General features: G+C 44.1%; 1 long non-coding RNA gene across 1 annotated transcript in view; it reads right to left on the bottom strand.

Moving 5' to 3' along the window:
• LOC109270967 (uncharacterized) overlaps window positions 1–15,379 on the bottom strand; it is a 33,665-nt gene that overhangs the window by 13,851 nt on the left and 4,435 nt on the right. Inside the window, exon 2 of the long non-coding RNA XR_002081769.2 lies at window positions 1,035–1,165. This is a non-coding gene — a long non-coding RNA (uncharacterized LOC109270967). The remainder of the gene's footprint in view (window positions 1–1,034; window positions 1,166–15,379) is intronic.

Here is a 15,379-nt window from a genome sequence, read left to right as displayed (position 1 = left end):
ACAAAGGCAACCATTAGGTGCCAGCGACCCCCTGTATTCTTTACTGGTTTGCAACACTAATGGGCATTTCCAAAATGCACTGACCATAAACCTAAGTAAGTCTTCCTAGCAGGCAAGCCTCTTAACTTCCACCAGATTGAGATACTGAACTTGGATCCTTCTTTCAAAGGAGCATACTATGAGAAATCTTTTCTGTCTGACCTTCTGTGTCATGGAAACCACCTTCCTTCCAGGTCCAGAAGGATCCTAAGTCACAGGTCAGAGGATCAAGTTATGAGAGAGACACAAAGTCTTTTTCTTCTGTTGAACAGAGTGTGCTGGGGAGAGGAGTCGATTGGCTACATTCTCAAACTGCCTTGGGATGGGACAGCAGCATGGACAATCCCACAGTACCTCAGATGGCACTTGGCTGGGCTCCCAGCAAGTAGTCTGGGACTTGCTCTTTCTGGAGGCAGGTGGGGGTTAGTGACCTTGCTTTCTCTACCAAGGGTATGGGTAGAAGCAAGGTCTTGATTTTTCAAAAACATGGTAAGTACCTGTAAATTTTCACCAAACAAAAATGCCTTTGCCAAGAGGATATTTTGAGAGCTGTTTCACAGTCAAAGATGCTTAAAACATTCTATGATTCTCCTTTGTGGGGTTTCCAGGAATCTTGGGGTGCCTTGTTTCCTACCCTCTTGTTGGTTTGCTCTAGACTTGGGTACAGAGAAGACACTGTTGACTCCCCTGGGCAGAAGTGTACATTGTGGAAGAGTTGTCAGTAAGGAAAGCAGAGATGAGAAACAGGTTCATTCAAACTAGCTCAGGTAATGGGGAACTGGGAAGGATATGACTGGCCAAGGACAGAAAACAGAGGACAGCTGGGCCACATGGGGCCTGGCACTGGGTGGCCAGTGTCCAAAGCTGTGCTTCTCTCTCATACCTCCTCTCCTCAAGCATCCGCTCCATCTTCTAGTTGCTTACATGCCATTTTATGCTGTCATGTGACCTCTCTGCTCTTCCAAAATGTTGGCTACAAGGGTGGATTGGCTTACCTGTCAGTTTAAGTTCTGTGCCACCATAACTGAGATAATGCAGACTCAGAAGCAGACTACCTGTTTCAGATTCCAGCTCTATTGTGTACCGCATGTGTAACTTTGGACATGTTCTGTCTCAGGTTCCTCCTCTGTAAAAGTGGAATAAAAATTGTTTCTATCTCATAAAAATGGTGCAAGTATTATATGAGTTGACTGATGAAAAAACTCAGAAGTAGTGCCTGGAAAATAAGTGCTTAAAAACATTAGCTACTCTAAACCCCCATGAGGGATACAAACTCAAATGCCCACCCAGCAAGGAGATTCCTGAAGACATCTGCAAAGTAAAACTGGCCCATGATTACCAAAAGAAGGAAAGGATAGAACTGAGAAACAAAAATGGCAATTATCCATCCCAGTAAGATCACTGTTTCTAAAGAACACTGCTAGAAAACTCTGTTTAAAACAATAACAACACAAGAGAAGTTCTCCCTGATATTTACCCAAGTTTTGCCTGATTTTTCTATCTATTCTACCCACTCCTTTTAACATGTCCTCAATGAGTCAAAAAGAAGCATTCAGCATGGGTTTGAGAGTCAAAAAAATTTGGGTTTGAACCAGCTTTGCCCTCTTATAATGTGACTTTGTGCAAACTACTCAATTTTTGTGATTATTAGTCTCCTCATCAATAAAATGGGGATAATAACCCTACCTCCATGACAGCATTATAAGGAAGGAGAAAAATATTTTTTTCAAGCACTCTTCAAGAATTCAAAGCTGAATTCCAATACCAAATCTTCTTGTCTCTAGGCTAATGGGCTTCAACTCCTCCAGCCACTCTTTGGGTGGCCTAGTATCCAAATCCCTCCCAATTTTACCAGACTTGTGTTGACTTTGCCTGCCTTCCTAGATGTGTTCCTTCTTATTTAGACAATGACATCCTATACTGTTTGAGGGAAACCACCTCTCCCATTGTACACAGTCTGATGGGACTGTCAATAAAAGTGCCCTGGCTTCTGCTTCTTAGGCTTAGCCAATCAGATGTTCTCCCCTCAAGCTTCCATGTTAAGCTGAGTGATACAAAAGTTGGTGCTCATTTGCCTTGACTGGAGAGATGGTCCAGCTTTCTTGCCACCTCAGTGCCTTACTTTTCCACTTTCTCAACCTATGTCTTCAGCTTTTCAATGACAATGTGTCACTAACAAATTCTTTTTCTGCTTGTTAGAGTACATTCCCATTACTTATAACCAAGGAACACTAATGTAACACATTCCAGATGGAAAATTGGGGGTTTTGGAGGAGGTTGTGAGTATTCCTGTGGGAAAGTTTAGGATGAACTCTGAGTCTGATGAGATGGGAAGTATTAGAAGCAAACATCAGAATGAGAGTGTCATTTGGGAGAAAGACTCATTAAATGGAGAAAACTTCACACCTGCATGTGGTCCAAGGAAGAAGTTGGATGTGGTAGGATTTTAGGAAATATCTGTCCAGGTGAACTAGTTGGGAGATGTCACCAGAGCACCCCTGCCCTTTCTGCCTGCTACCAATGTAACACTACACCTAGAATTGAGAGGACACAGGAAGGTTTTTCTAACTGGCACAACTCCCAAGCTTTGAGGGAGAAAGGGAGAAGTGTTAAAATTTGTTTCTTCCAAATGTTCTGGAATGCATCCAGGTGCACCCATAAAAGAAAGTTGGCACCCACCTCACCAATAAGGAGATATATTTCTCTAAACTGCAGTCATAATTCCTAATTGAATGTCTCTCTCAAAAATTCATGACACGAAAGACTGAATTATTAAGTAAATAAAATCATAAATGAGGATCATAACGGAGCTAATGGCTGCACTACACAGCTTTCCATTGTGCAGGAGCTTGCCAACAGCTCCCGATGGTCCAGTGTAGCTGTATCCCTGCAAACTTACACAACTGTCCCTTCACCCAGCAAAAAAAAATAGTGTGCCCTGCCCTTCAAATCTTGTTTGCAGATTGAGTTTTTCTACCAATTAACACAACTTAGAAGCACAACTTTTTTCCCCCGAAGATGATCTCAAACTTGGAGGCAGCCCCAGTTTGCCTGTTTCTCATTGAGCTGTCACTCACATTCTCTCACATCAAGTTCTGCATCCCTGATAGCCTTTGACAGCTACAAGTCAATGTACCATTTAGACCCCCAAATCTGATTTTGATTTCTAGCTACTTTGATCAATATTTTAGAAAGTTCAGCAGTTTTCTTCCATAACCTTTGTATTTAAAGTCTGAACTCCAAAAACTAGTGGTAAAGATGGAGATTTTTAAGTGACTCATGTTCAGCCCATTCTGACCATCCATCATTCAACAAATGTCTGGTGAGCTCTGCTTTGTGCCCGACACTGTGCTGGTGAGAAGTGTTCTATAGTGGACAAAATAGCCATTCCACTAACCTCCATTACTTCATCATTCAGCAGAGGGGAGGAGTTCAGCAAATAGGCCCCCAAATAAAATTAAATTCTCAAATTGGGATATGTGCTATGAAGAAACAAAATGATCCCATTTGAGGAGGAGAGGTTAGAAAAAATGTATTTGAGCAAGACATGTAAGCTGAGACCTGAGGATGTGCAGGAGATGGACAGGCAAGGCGGGAGGAGAGAGATGTGCATGGTGAGGAGAGCTTTCCAGAGGGGGACACGTGTGAAATCCCTGAGGAAAGACAGATCTTGGTCTGTTCAAGGCCCTGGGAGCCAGCCAGTGTGGCTGGAGTAGAGAAAACACCAGAAGGAAGGGTGGCCAGCTGCCTCTGATGGACAAGGAATGTTGGTTAAGCAGGGTCTCCTCTGAGGTGGGGGTGGAGCAGCCCCATGCCCATAAGCAGCAGTTGTTAGGGAGTCACTAAGGTACAATGTGAACCATCCTAATCTGGATGTCATGATGCCAGGTTCTGAGGAAAACCAGTTAGCACTATGGCAGGGGTTAAATGAGAGAAGGAGGGAGAACACAGAGCAAAGGTCTTGCATATAGGAAGCACTCAATAAATGGTGGCCTCAGCTCTCTCGTGCAGAGTAATGGTAAGTTCCTTCCTTTTCTTGGGTCACAGAGTCTATAATTAAAGAAATGGAGCAAATGTCTTGAAAGGTCTCTTCCTGTAGAATTTGGGTGAGGAGTTTGCACACTTGGAGGGAGGCAGCCCATCTGGATTTCAGGGTCTCTTCCTGGGTGGAGATGGTACATGCTTCAGACTCCTAAACCCAGGCCTGTCTGTCCCATCTCTTCTCCCAAGCACCACAGGTCCAGATGCCTGGCTGACTTGCTGGATGCTGGCTGGGCCCTGACTTGATCCAGGGGTCTCAGTAGTTAGCAAAGCATTAGTGACAGGACCCTGCTAGGTCAACAAAACTGCCCTGGGACCTTTGTCACTGGCGCCCATCAAAGCATCCTCAAATTAAGAATAAGTAACATGTACCTGACTTCTCCTCAATCCACCCTGACCTCTCACTTCACTCCCCACTGCAAGACTGTCTCCAAATTTCTAACCCCAAGTAGCTAAGTATAGTGGCTAAGAGCTACCACACAGTCCAAAGGACTTGGGTTTGAATCTCACATGTGATCTGGGGTAAGTTTCTTCTCTGAGTCCATTTCCTCATCTGGAAAGTGGGGATTACAATATCACCAGTGTTTTGGGGGGGGGGGGGTCGCCTGAGATAAAACACACAGACTATGTAGCATGGTGCCCGACTTACTGAACATTTTCAATATGGGCTAGTTGTTAACATCATTGAATTATTATTTGAAAAATTATTGTCATAGTCAGTAACAGAATGACTTCATATAAGAACAGTGAAACTAAGGGGCACCTAGATGGCTCAGTCAGTTGAGCAATTGACTTGGGCTCAGGTCATGAACTTGCGGTTGTGGGTTCGAGCCCCACAACAGGCTCTGTGCTGGCAGCTCAGAGCCTGGAACCTGCTTTGGATTCAGTGTCTTCCTCTCCCTCTGTTCCTCCCCTGCTCACACTCTGTCTCTTTCTCTCTCTTTCTCAAAAATAAGTAAAGACTAAAAAAAATTAAGGGGTGCCTGGGTGGCTTAGTTGGTTAAGCATCTGACTTCAGGTTATGATCTCCTGGTTTGTGAGTTCGAGCCCTGCGTCAGGCTCTGTGTTGATAGCTTGCTCAGAGCCTGGAGGCTGCTCCGGATTCTGTCTCCTTTTCACTCTGCCTCTCCCCCACTCACACTGTCTGTCTCTCTCAAAAATAAACAAACATTAAAATTTTTTTTTAAATTAAAAAAAAAGAACAGTGAAACGGAGAGCAAAGTAGGGGCTCAAGTCAGATACTCAGCTCGTCCCAGGTCCCCAAAGTTTAGATCATCAAAGACAGAAAGAAAAGCAGAAAGAGCCTCAGGCTGGCTGGGCAGGAGGAAGCAGCAAGGCAAAGGCATCCTGGCAGCACCTGGGAAATGTCATAGGTGCCTCCCACAGTTTGGGGAGTGGGGTCAGAGCCCCACCATGGCCTCCTGAGTCTCAGGCATGGCTCAGGAGCAGGAGGAACACTCTGGAAGCCCAGTCTCCTGTGTGAGCTGACTGCATGGCTGCAAGGCTACCGTTTGTCTGTAGCCTCCCTCTGACCACACTCCAACCCTCTCCAACAAGAAGCCCTTTACACAATCAAGCTGGACATGTCAACTAAGCTTAAGGAATGACTTTTAAGCTGTCTCCAAATTGGAAAACTAGGGAATTCATAGATTTCCATATGATAAGTAATGTTGACAGGTTTGGGCACCAGATTTTTTTCTAAGTACTTGATAAGAATAGACTAGTTTAATTTTCATCCCCTCTGAGGCAGGGCTATATCAGTAGACCTATGTTACAGATGATGGCTGGATGTGGAGACACCTGCCCCACGTCACTCAGCTGGTACCTGCAAGTCAGATCTGCTTGACTGAATCCTACCACACTAGAGTAAATAAAATAGCTTATGGCCTCTGTGCCAGCCCATTTGGGCTTTATGCCACCACACTCAGACCCAGGAATGCTCAGCTGGCACAGTCAGGACTTCCACACCACCAGCTTGGCTCCAGACCCCACACATGGTGCCAGGCTGCCTCTCAAAGGGACCCACATAACAAAAACCAAATCTTCTTTGATGTTCCTTCTGATTCAAGAGTCAGGGAATCCCAGCCAGAACTGAGTTCTCCTGGGGCTGTACTTAGCAGCATAGGCTTTGAAAATATACAGAGCTGAGTTCCAATCCTGCCTCCTCCATCTCCTGAGACAAATCACCCAGCCTAGTTTTCAGTAAGAGTACCTACTTCCTATTGCTTAACCAATGCCTGACACATAGTAAGTGCTCAGAGCTCTGCCCATTGCCAAGAAAGCCAGGAGCAACAACCTTCTCACCCAAGCCTAAGCCGCAGGCAGCTTTCCAAAAGTGACCTCCAACAGGTTTCCTTGGCAATATGACCACATTATCCCAACTTACTAGCCATCCATGGCTAAGAGTTTGCATCTTGTGACCAGTAGGCTCAGATCTATGTCCTGAAGACATCCACTGTTTTTGCCTTAATTGACTGAAATACATTTATTTGAGCCACATCCATCCACATCCAGGCCAGGAGTCTATCCCAAAAACTGAAGGAAACAGAAAGGATTCACCCAGGAGCCACAACCAGGGACCCGAGCAAACAGCCTGACCCTCAAGCAAATTACAAGACCCTTTCCTTCCCTTGTGTCTTCATAACTGTTTAAGTGCATTAGTAATGGAAGAAACGTTGGTTCCTGGCTCAGGTAAACGCAAAGCCTGAGAAAACCCTTGAATTATCCAAGTGGCCTGGGGCATTCTTCTGGCTCTCTGTCCCTTTTGTTCTGGGCTCCCCACTGTCTTCCGTAGAGGCAACACCTGTCCCTTTACACTTAACTTACAGTTACCATTCACTTAGCATTTCTTCCAGAGTGTCAGAGTTATGAACTCCTGACACTCAGGGTGTAAGGAAAGCCTCTTCTCATAAAAAAAAAAAAAAAGACTGAAAATCTTAGGATGGCTCACATGGAACAGTGTGAGCAGCAGAAGGGAACATTGCTTCAGACTGAGAATTCTCCCAGATGTGGTGCAGGGACAATGTCTTACTGAGATTACTTGTTTTGAAAAACAGCTTTGGCCCTATGCATCAGCACTTCTGTATCTCTTGGGTAAATTCCTAGCAGTGCTATTGCTGGGTCATAGGGTAGATCTATTTTTAATTTTTTGAGGAATCTGCACACTGTTTTCCAGAGCAGCTGGTACCGCAATGTTTATAGCAGCACTTTCAACAATAGCTAAATTATGGAAAGAGCCTAAATGTCCATCAACTGATGAATGGATAAAGAAGATGTGGTTTATATATACAATGGAATACAACCTGGCAATGAGAAAGAATGAAATCTGGCCATTTGCAGCAACATAGATGGAACTGGATGGTATTATGCTAAGTGAAACAAGTCAGGCAGAGAAAGACAGTTACCATATGTTTTCACTCATATGTGGATCCTGAGAAACTTAACAGAATACCATGGGGGAGGGGAAGGGGGGAAAAGTTACAGAGAGGGAGGGAGGCAAACCATAAGAGACTTAAATACTGAGAAAAAACTGAGGGTTGATGGGGGGAGGGGAGAGGGGAAAGTGGATAATGGGCATTGAGGAAGGCATCTGTTGGGATAAGCATTGGGTATTGTATAGAAACCAATCTGACAATAAATTATATTTAATATAAGGATAAATAAGTAAATAAATAAATAAAATATTGGACACGCCAAAAATAAATAAACAAATTAACAAAAAAAAAAAAGAAAAAGAAAAACAGCTTTTAGATGGGGTGACTGGGTGACTCAGTAGGTTTAGTGTTTGATTCCTGATTTTGGCTCAGGTCATGATCTCATGTTTCATGAGTGTGAGTCCTCCATTGGGTTCTATGCTGACAGTGTGGAGCATGCTTGGGATTTTCTCTTTTTCCCTCTCTCTCTGCCCCTCTCCCATTCTCTCTCTATCTCTCTCTGTCTCTCTCTGTCTCTCTCTGTCTCTGTCTCTCTCTCTTTCTAAATAAATAAATAAATAAATAAACTTAAAAATTTTTAAATTAAGAAAAAAAAATAACTTTGGGGCACCTGGGTGGCTCAGTCAGTTAAGTAACTGACTCTTGATTTCAGCTCAGGTCATGATCTGAAGGTCGTGAGATTCAGCCTCACAATGGGCTCCATACTGGGCATGGAGTTTGCTTAAGATTCTCTCTCTCCTTCTCCATCCCTCACTCTCGTGCTCTCTCTTTCACTCTCTGTTTAAAAAAAAAGGCTATATTGAGGTATAATTGTTTTACAAAGAGCCACACATATTTAATATGCACAATTTGATGAGTTTGTAAATATGCAAACATCTATGTTACCACCACCACAATGAAGGGAATAGGCATATCCAATACCTCCAAAGTGTCCTTTTGTCCTTTTGTGGGTTTATTTTTGTTTTTGTGTTTGATTTGTGGTATGAACATTTAACATGAGATCTACCCTTTCAACAAATTTTGAAGTGCATCATATTGTATTATTACCTATAGACATTGTGTTGTACAACAGATATCTAGAACTTATTCATCTTGCTTAACTCAAATTTTATAGTCATTGAACATCTCCCCATTTCCCCTTGTCTGCAGCCTCTGGCAATCACCATTCTGTTCTCTGCTTTTATGAATTTGACTATGTTAGATATCCCTTATGTATAAGTGAAACCATGCAGGATTTGTCCTTCTGTGACTGGTTTATTTCACTGCCACTTTTGAAAGGTCCATCAAGATATTGGCAGTCATACAAATAAAATAATTTAATAGTCTTTTTTTAAGACTTCCATAGACTAATACTGAAGATTACCTTTTCAAAGTTCTTTGAGAGCTATTGAAACTTCCACTGACTCCTTCAGGCAAGCGCCTCCCCAAAGGGAGATGCCTCTGGTGCCTCTGTCCTAACAATTTCTGCATGTATGACATTGCATCTCAGCTGCTCTTGTGTGTCCTTTCTCTCCATTAGAGCAGAGCTAAGAACAGAGGCTGTGTCTTTTTGCAGATGGCACCAGGCGCGTAGGTGCTCAGAAAATGTTTGTGGGGACAGGGATAAACTACAACCACCATATGCACATTATCTCTAGCACACAAGAGGTCTGCAGTTGGTATTGTTTTTAGCCAGTTTATGGAAAAGTAAACAGGAAGGGAGAGACTAAGTGGCTTTGTGGGGACACAAAACTGAAATGTGCTACTGGGGCTGAAACACATGTGTGTCTAAGCTCCTGCTTTATGTTCCCTCCAGGGTATTGATCTGCTCTCATAATGAAGTCAGAGAAGGCCTGCTCTCTTCAAGTGTGCCCATTTTTCAGGTTAATAATGAGAGGTCCAGAGATATGCAAATTAATAGCTAATAAGAAACATGATCAGGAAATGGCACCCAGGGTAATGACGCCTTCCCATGCTGGCAACATCAGGACTCTACACCTTTCTTCCTGAACCCTGCACCTGCTGCTCCCTCTTCCCAGACCTCACTCACTAGCTCATGTGCATACACACTCACCTGGCCCTAGCTGCATCCTTATGACCTGCTATGAGCTAAATGTTTGTGACCTCCCCAAATCTATATGTTAAATCTTATATCTCCAGTGTGATAGATTTTGGAGATGAAGTTTTGGGGAAGTAATTAGGTCATGAGATGAAGCCCCCACATGAGATTAGTGCCCTTATGAGAAGACACACAAGATATCTTATTCTCTCTCTCTCTCTCTCCTTATGCCATGAGAGGATACAAGAGAGATGGCCATCTGAAAACCAGAAAGAGGGTTCTTGTTAAGAACCTAAACATGATGGCATCTTGACCTCAGACTTCCAGCCTCAGAACTGTGAAAGAGAGATGTTTGTTGTTTTCAAAATGTTTAAGGCACACATGCTATGGTATTCTCTCTTAGTAGCTGCAACTGATCAAGATATGACCAAGAATTATCTTAAGCCCCCCCTTTTGGTCCCTCCTGGGTCACCTCAATCACACTCCTGAATGACTTAGGTCTCCTCTGCAATTGTTGGAGCACTGTCATCCTCCCCACCTTGCCATGAGCCAGAGGGCAGGGCCTATGCCACATATGTCTTTTGTGGAGTCCCATGAATGACCAACTTGCTATTGCAGATGACTGACCCAGAGCACAATGTTCCTCCAGTAGGTCTACCTTCTCACTCTCTTCTTGACCCTTGGCTTAACTAAACCAACCTATTAAATTGAAACACTGGTCGATTGTTTTTATAGCTTAGCCCAAACTTAAGAGAACCTAGCATTCTCATACACCAGTCTTGGGAATGAATACTGGCCTGGCTTTTCTGAAGGAGAATTTGATGCTTCAGCTACACCTGCCTTGGAAATGTACATGACTTTGACTATGATTTTTCTTCTAGAAATGTATTTGCACATTAATTGATGCTGTCCCCCAAGATTTGTGTTTGAGGACAGTCTAGGCAGTATTGTTTCCAACAATAACAAAAAAGAATCATGGTCAAATAATTTTCCAACAATAGTAGAATTAAGTCAAACAATTGTGGTTGATCTACATAAGGAAACCCTCTACATACAACCTTGTGTGCTGTGTTATAGAGGTATACCTATGGATGTGGGAAAATTCTCATTATACAGCGTGAATTGTTCTTTTGAGTATATCATAGTGCATAATACATATTTAAAAAGCAAATACAAAGAAAAAGAGCAAGTTAAAATATACCAAGCTTTTAACAATGCTAATTTCTGCACTGTGGCACTATTGAGTGTTTTTTTCTTTTCTTTCTACTTTTCTGTATGTTCTAAATTTACTACAAGGAAATATTTGGGGGTGCATGGGAAATGACATCTATTGTACTTTATTACCTAAAAAGAGGCTTTCCTTTGAATAATTTTTGGATAATCTGTCTTTATAAAAACATGTAATTGAGGCAGAACAAAAAGACACAGAGACAGAAACAAAAGCAGCCATGATCTGCCTGCCCAGATAAGCCCTGTTGACCACAGTAAACTTTTATAATCAGAAATCCAAAAGTTACTTCCTTCCGTCCTAAACTCCTATCTCCATGTGGTCAGCTGACCTAGTCAGGGCTGGTCTAGGTTGTGGCACAGATGGCCAGTTGCCCACCCAATATCTATTCTCCCTTCTGCCTTAGTAGGAGACTCCAATTTTATTCTGGAGTCAATGTGCCCAGCCAGCAGGACCCTTATTTCCTAACCTTCCTTGCAAATCGCAATGGCCAGTGGGCTTCCCACAGACATGTCACATGGGGTGTAGAGACACCCCCCCCTCCTTTGAGCAGGTGACAGCTGACAAAATGCCCTTTTGCCACCCTCCCCTTCTGCTTCCTGGTGGTAATGTAGCTGTGATAGTGGGGGCCCTGGGGCCCTTCTGGACTGAAGGCAATCTTGATGAAAACCACACTGCAGAGGCTGGTGGAAGGGAAAGAGCCCGGAGTCTGGTACCTTAGTGATGGCACAGCCGCCACACTAGCCCTAGACTGCCCATGTCCAGACTCCTTTCATAAGTGAGGGAAACACTTGCTCTGCCTTGCTCCAGAGCTATTAAGTCTGTGCCCTGTTACAAGTCTCAGAAAGTGCCCTTCAGAAACTCACTCAGCTGTTAATGAAATAAGACCACACAGTCGGTCCAGCATTGTTCCTGTGTGCACACCTCCCTCCTGCAGGAACCCCAGTGAGCAGAAGTGTTGTTGTGGGGCGAGGACACCTCCAGCTCCCCAGCACTGTCTAGTAAACATTGTTACAGGAGGGAGAATCTTATCTGACTCTGGGTGGGACGGGGGAAGGGGATGGGAAGATAGCTTCCAAGGGGAGTCAAATACGCATACACATCTTTATATTCTTCTGTGGTCTGCTTGCCATTTTAATAATATTTTTCAAATGCTAATTTGGTGTAAGTCATGCTGGTACATGCAGCTCACAACTACTGACCAATTAATCTAGGCAGACAGGAGGTTGAGTACTTATGAGGGGACTTGTCAGACCTTATGAAAGCAACACCACAGTAACTAGAGGCACCATGGCACCCCTCCCTCATGGCGAAGTCTGGCACAGCCCACAGAGCTGCACCTCACAGCCAATGGCCTTTGCAAAGCTCTGGGGCTCTGAATGCAGCCCAGACGGTGGTCTCCAGGAGATCGTAGGGCCCTGAAAACTTGTCACAGGCATGCTGTCGCATGACACCTTTCTGAGATCTGGCACCTCAAATGTTCTGCCCTGTGGCATTTTCAGACCTCTGCTCCATGAGCAAGCACCACAGTCCTCTGCACCTGGCCCTAGGGGAATGGGCACAGAGAATCTTGCAATCCCAGGGTTTGGGAAAGGACCTTCATGTGCATATGAGTTTGCTAGAGCTGCCACAACAGAGGACCACAGACTGGGTGGTTTCGACAACAGAAATGTATTGTCTCACAATTCTGGGAGCTGGAAGTCTGATATCAAGGTGTCCCCTGGGCTGTTTCCTTCTGAGCACCATGAGGGAAGGGTCTGCTCCTGACCTCTGTCTTTGATTTGTAGATGGCCTTCTCCCCATGTCTTCCTCTGTGTGTGTCTGTTTCCAAGTTTCCCATTTTTATAAGGTCACCAGTCATGATGATGTCATCTTAACTTGGTTACCACAATAAAGACCCTATCACCAAATAAGGTCATATTCTGAGGGGGTTAAGATATATGAGTTCTGGGGAAAAATAATTCAACCTGTAACTCCATTCTTCAAGTTTGTGGGGGGGTGGGTCACAACAGGAGCTATGAAGGTAACATAAATGAGTGATCCCCACACAGGTGGGAACTTGTGTCAAAAAAACATCAGACAGGCACAGTGTCAGCCCCAGGCAAAGGTAACTGTTGGGCACCTTCTGTTTGCCCCTCCAGCCCCCTCCTCACCTTTCTCCACTCTATTCTGTGCCCAGCAGGCTAGCTTTTATGGGCTGCATCTGAAGGCTCCCTGGCCCTGTTTCTTTCAGAAGGTTCGGTCAATGCTGTAGAACACAGCAGCCATTGTGTTGCATATTAGAGTCCTCCAGAGAAAAAGAACCAGCAGGATATATACAGATATACATAAGCAGAGATTTATTATAGGAATTGGCTCACACAGTTATGGAGGCCAAGAAGTCCTATGATCTGCCATCTGCAAGCTGGAGACCCAGGAAAGATAGTGGTGCAGTTCAGTCCAAGTCCAAAGGCCTGAGAACGAGGGGAGCCAAAGGTGTAAGTTCTAGGCGAAGTCCAAAAGCCAGGCACATCAATATCCAAGGGCAGAAGATGGATGCCCCATCACATGCAGAGAGTGAATTCACTCTTTCTCTGCCTTTTTGTTCTATTCAAGCTCACCTGCACAGGGTGGGAGGTGGTATTCTCTACTCAGGATACTGATTCAAATGTTAATCTCTTTGGAAACACTCTCATTGACACACCCAGAAATAATGTTTTACCAGCTATCAGGGCATCTCTTAGCCTGGTCAAGCTGACTCAAAATTAAGCATCACAAGTAGCTATTTAAATTTAATTTCAAATTACTTGAAATTAAAATTTTACATTTCAGTTCCTCTGTCACGCTAGTCACATTTCAAGTGCTCGATAGCCACAAGTGATTGGTTGCTATGGTTTTGAACAGTGCAGATATATAGTGTTACCATCATCACAGACAGTTCTATTGGGCAGCACTGGTTCAGACATGAGAAGCCCCAGGAGTCGATATAGAAGTTGGGAGGGGAATAGACAAGATGTCTGTTCCCCAGCTTCTTTCCTGCCAGGTTGCCTGAGGCTGGCTGTGATTCTGTTGAGGCCACATCCCTTACCAGGGAGCCCTTTCCTACAACTATTCTCTCTGGCTTGCCGTTACTGCTCCCTCCCTTTGTGCCTTCAACCTTGGGGTGCTTATAGCTCCCCACTGCCCTGGAGTGCAGTACCGCCCCTTGCTGGTTTCCCTGACACTAGACCCATGCCTTTACCTGAATCTATCTATATACCCTGTCTAATCAGTTACCTGTTCCTGTAACAAGGCCACACCCTATTGTATTGCCCAGAACAGTGTTGTCGATTCTTCTCATTTTGCAAGAAAAGCTGTAAATCTAGATTTTTATATGAAATCTACAACTTGAACATAGCAACCATCTCAAAAACAATTTCCAAACATTATGTATGCAAAGCAAAACTCATCTACTTCTGAGTGTGGTCCATAATTAGCCACCTAAGCTGGTGGTTACCCACTGTGTTTGAGCAAGCCCCCTCCCCACTGGTTTTAGGATGTCTTGTGATGTCCTCTGGGTAACTACCATTTTCCTATCTCTCTTTTTCTCTCTGTGTGTCTGAAAGGAATATCACTTTCCGATCTCCAACTGTGATGTGCTCTCTGCCTTTCCTTGGTATGGTAGCTACCTATTATCATAGTGGCTTGAAACACAAACATTTCTTATCCCACAGTCTGTGGGTCAGGAATCACACACAGCTGTGTTGAGTCTGGCTCAGGGCCTCTCATAATCTGACATCCAGGTGTCAGTCCAGGACTGTGGTCATCTCAAGGTTCTATTTGGAAGGATCCACTTCCAAGTTCACCCATGTAGTTGTTGGCAGGATTCTGCTAGGCTGTTGGACCAGGGGCTTTGGTTTCTTGTTGCCTGCCCACCAGCATGTGAACCTCTACCCAGGGAGGCTCACAATATAGCAGCTGGTTTTGCCAGAGCAACGAGCAGGAAGAGCCAAGCAGAGAGTGAGAGTGTGGTATCAACCCTAATCTTGGAAGTGACATCCAATCACATTTGCTGTATTCTATTGATTAAGAAGTCCCTAGGTTCAGCCCACACTCTAGAGTGGGGGATGACACAAGATTGTACAATCTAGGAGGGGATCACTGAGGACACTCTCAGAAAGCTGCCTGGGATATGTATTCTGCAGGTGAGGAAATAAAACTGAGTTATAATTTAAAAGTGAATTGGGGTAAGATAGGACCACCAGAAACTGGGGAACCCCAAGATATCTAAGCCAGGCCTGCCAGAAAATAATTCCCGAGATCTTCATAAAATTCTTTCTATGTTGCCAAATATCCCTGTCTTTTTGTTCACTCTATTCTCTGCCTAAAATTAATCTCTACTTCTCAACATATTCTTTTTCAAGACCCAACTCAGATGCCTCCTTCTGTGAAAGCCTTCCTGACCCTCCCAGACAGAAAGGTTGACTCATCTGGTTTCCCCTAACATCACTGACATAAAGCATGTTCACATCTATCATCTTATCTTGCCTCATTTGAGCCTTACAACAACCCAGTAAATGGCTAAATATTGTTATCCCCATTTACATCAAGGAAAACTGAGGCACAGAAAGATCAAGACTC

The sequence above is a fragment of the Panthera pardus genome, unplaced genomic scaffold (genome assembly GCF_024362965.1).
Source record: "Panthera pardus isolate Hobbes unplaced genomic scaffold, ASM2436296v1 HiC_scaffold_18, whole genome shotgun sequence".
Classification (NCBI taxonomy): Eukaryota; Metazoa; Chordata; class Mammalia; order Carnivora; family Felidae; genus Panthera; species Panthera pardus.
This window is presented reverse-complemented; position numbering and strand designations above follow the sequence as displayed.